Source organism: Muntiacus reevesi, chromosome 11, assembly GCF_963930625.1.
Source record: "Muntiacus reevesi chromosome 11, mMunRee1.1, whole genome shotgun sequence".
Classification (NCBI taxonomy): Eukaryota; Metazoa; Chordata; class Mammalia; order Artiodactyla; family Cervidae; genus Muntiacus; species Muntiacus reevesi.
In genome coordinates, this window is record NC_089259.1 from 42,244,064 (window position 1) to 42,248,398 (window position 4,335).

Below are 4,335 nucleotides of genomic sequence, written 5' to 3' on the forward strand. Positions count from 1 at the left end.
GCTCCTTTGACTTTCCATTCTCTATTTTCATTAATGGAGTCACCAGGCTCTGAAAAACACAAGCTACAGAGAGAGGCTCTGGAGGAAGAGATGCAGAGATGATGTACGGGGAGGAAAAAAGCAAAGCAGCAGCAAGGTAAAGGGCGTGTCAGTGAAGAAGTCACCGGGGTTGAAGGTCAAGCCTTCCGTTTCAGTTGCCTGCTCACTCCCTGATGACAACAGAACTGCCCAACCAAGACCTTTCCAAATGCCTCATCCACAAATTCATGAGGGAAATAAAATTTTTATTTTAAGCTACTGGGTCTGCAGATAAATTTTATATGGAGATAGAAAATGATAACAAGATGGTTGCATAACTTCTAGGAATGTTTGCTCTACTGTGATATATAGATGGACAATAATACCTATATCATAAGGTTACTGTACTGATTAAATAAGATTTATAATAGGTGCACATATAGGGAGAGGGAAGTAGAAGTCTGGGAGGGGTTTTTTTTGGTTTATTTTTTTAATCTGTTATATATGCTGACTATTAACTGTATGGTAATTTTGTGCTATCATTTTAAACATCCCATTGAAAAACTGATTTCCTCAGTGATGTGATAATGAATGAAATCATAATATAAACCTATCCACATTGACAACCTACTGTAATTACCTTTGGAACTTGAGGCATTTCCAGACTGGTGAACAAAGTTAGTGCAATAAATAATTACTCTTCTCAGTTTATTTGTATATATTTTTAATATTTACAGAAGGAAAAGTTTAATCCAATTTGTTTTTGTAAAATATTAAATTTTCAGAATCATCTTAATATTTGTAATTTATACATTGTGTTAATATTTTTAAATGTTTTATTTTTGTCAGGGTTTTAAGATCTCTTGAGAAATCATCTTAATTTGTTTACTGTTTCAAGTCACTCATTCCTAATAACATGAGGGCATTAGGGACATAAACAAGAATTTCAAACAAATAAACCATCCAACTAAGGAATTAAACAGTCAGTGGGAAGCAGAAAACTAAATATAACCAAAGTAAAAAAAAAATAATTTGTTTTCATTGGTAAGGGAAAAAATCTATTTTAAAAATATTAATGACAAATATAATTTTTTTAATTTTATAAAAATAATAGTAGTAAAATATGCAATATATTTATGTTTTTTATAAAGCATTTAAATATCTTAATTAAATTATATTTTTCATTAGACATATAGATACAGAAAAATGGCTCCTTAAAAGACCTCTTTTTTTTGCAAAATAATTTAGACAGAGTTTGAGACTATGCCTGGAAAATGCATACAAAAATACCTAGTAATATAATATCAAAACCAGGTGGAGTTTAGAGTAAATCTTCAGATAGTTATGTTGATGATGAGGGTCAATATGTTGGATACAGAATAGGCAACAATAATCTGAAAAGTTTCATGGTATTCTCTTGACATATTTATTTAACTTAATAATGTCTTCAATATGAATCACTGCTTTACACCTGAAAGTAACACAATATTGTAAATCAACAGTTTTCCAACATAAAACAAAAATTAAATAAAAAATACACCCTATGAAACAGTGACATGCTATCACAAGATGCTTAGAGTAATTTGTTAAAGTGAGGATATAATATTGATAACATTACATGCAATGCCCTGGCAATTGACACAGGGATGGAAATGTCTTCAAACGAATTAGTATACTCACTAAGTCACAATCTATGCAAACTGAGTTTGCTGTGTGTGGAGAGCATTTCTAGCTAGGATCTTCTCATGACCTAATCCATAACTTGATTTTGCCTCTGATTCTATTTATCAGGATAAACTAAGTTATACAGTGGTAAAAATGAATCCACAGATTTTATTGCCTCAGTCCAGTAATGATATTTGATATGACAAATCAATGCTTATTTCTAGACTCATCACCTGATTGCATATAACTATAATAGGGGTGAAAGGAGAGTAATGGATTCATTGATTAGCATTATTTTATGCAATTTTCCTGTTTGCTGACCAAATATCTCATGATTTCCTTTCTTCCATGTTTAGAACACTCAACTTGTTTCTAATGGAGGTAAGTCAAAAGTCCAGTCAGGCAACAAATCCATATGAAGCTCAGAATCTAAGTGTTAGGTGTAGTAACCTTTACATCCAGTATACCAAAGCATAATAATATTAAAAAAAAAAAAAAAAAAAAAAGAGAGAGAGAGAGAGAGATGAGGTGTGTGTGTGAGAGAGAGAGGGAAAGAGAGAAGAATGGGTGAGACCCAACAATTACTCTAGGAATTATGAAAATCCCTTAACCTGGGAATGGAAACTGTTTCTTGATTAGGCTTTAAGTTTTCTCCCTGGAATAATTATGCTTTCCACTGCTAATGTGTCCTCTTGTATGTTCTTCCTTTTCCATTTATTGTCTTTTGTCATGTCTGATGGGCTTCCCAGTTAGCTCAGTGTTAAAGAATCTGCCTGCCAATGCAGGAGATGCAGGAAGCGCAGGTTTGATCCCTGGGTCAGGAAGATCCCCTGGAGAAGGAAATGGCAACCCAATATAGTATTGCCTGGAAAATCCCATGGACAGAGGAACCTGTTGGGCTACAGTCCATACGGTCACAAAGAGTTGGGCACAAATGAGTGACTAATCTTAACACAGTCAACAGCAACTGTTTCTGCTTATATGGCTATCATAACAAAATCTACAGATCGGGGCTCCTCTGACGGCTCAGTGGTAAAGAATTCAATGCAGGAAACATAGATTCAAACTCTGGTCTGGGAAGAACCCACATACCATGGAGCCACAAGTTCTGAGCCTGTGCTCTAGACCCCAGTAGCCACAATTACTAAACCCATGTACTGCAGCTACGGAAGGCCACGTGCCTAGAACCCATGTTCTGCAACAAAAGATGTTACCATAGTGAGAAGTCTGCTCACCCCAAACACAGTAGCTCCTGCTGCCCGTAACTAGAGAAGAGCCCTCACAGCAGCAGACTCAGCACGGCTAAAAATAAATTGATAAATAAAATTAGTTTTAAAAACCCACAGATTGGGTGGTTTAAACAACAGAAATTGTTTTCTCACCAATCTAAAGTCAAAGATTAAGGTGTCATCACGTTTGATTTCTCCCAAGGCCACCCTTCTTATCTTGGTGATGGCTGACTTCCCATGTGGTCCTTATATATCCTTTCCTCTGTGCTACAGCATCCCGCTATCTCTTTCTCTTCTTATAAGAACACAATCATATTGAATTGGACCCCATCCTTATGACCTCATTTAACTTTAATCCCCTCTTTAAACTCTCTATCTTCAAATGTTAAGTCATCTTGGTAATTAAGATTTCAACATAAGAAACTTAGTAGGACAGATTCAGTCCATAACTGCAACCAACATATACTATAATATTCTGTTTTCCAAGCTCTCTGTCTAAAAATAAAGTTTTCTTGAGTACAAGATACCATCCCAAGGAATTTCAAGAGGGTTTCACTAAATATTTTGTATTTTAAAACATGGATTGCCATCTCCACAGCCTCTTATGTTGGACTCCTCAATAAGATTGCTGACCTCTAAATTGCCACTCTCCTCTGGGTACCAATTCCTGCACTGGTCAGCATAGACTAGTTATGTAGTGGTAATATATTGGTATTCATTATGTTAATACCACAATGACTGTATCTCATTTATTTTACATGCTGTTACTTGGGGATTGAAGCCTGAAGGGAGAGGCAGTTTGTATAATGGACACAGTCACTCGAGAATGAAAACTTAAGGAGGAACCACCACAGAGAATGCATCTTCCTCAAAAGGCATAGCAGGGGAGACAGATACTAAAGAATTACAAGTAAGCTTTATACTACCTCAGCATATAAAATGAGGTATTATAGCCCCTCCTCATATCTTATTAGCCAAAGATAATCATAGGTCCTCCCCTGTAAGGAAAACATAAGCTGGTGAATAAAATATCTGCACAACATTAATGATAAAATAAAATTTTAAAAAACTTGGAAATCAAAAGAGTAATCCATGTTCTCCAATGTTATATTTGAGTATTTTCATTTAACAAGTCAACCTAAAAACTATTTGACTTTCTAGGGGGATGTTTCTGTTTGATTTTATTTTCTATTTGTTGTTGTTCAGAGGCTAAGTCATGTCCAACTCTTTGCAATCCCATGAATTGCAGCACTCTAGGCTCCTTTGTCCTCCACTATGTCCCTTCAGTTCAGTTCAGTTCAGTTGCTCAGTCATGTCCAACACTTTGTGACCCCATGGACTGCAGCAGGCCAGGCTTCTCTGTCCACCACCAACTCCCAGAGCTTACTCAAACTCATGTCCAATGAGTCAGTGATGCCATCCA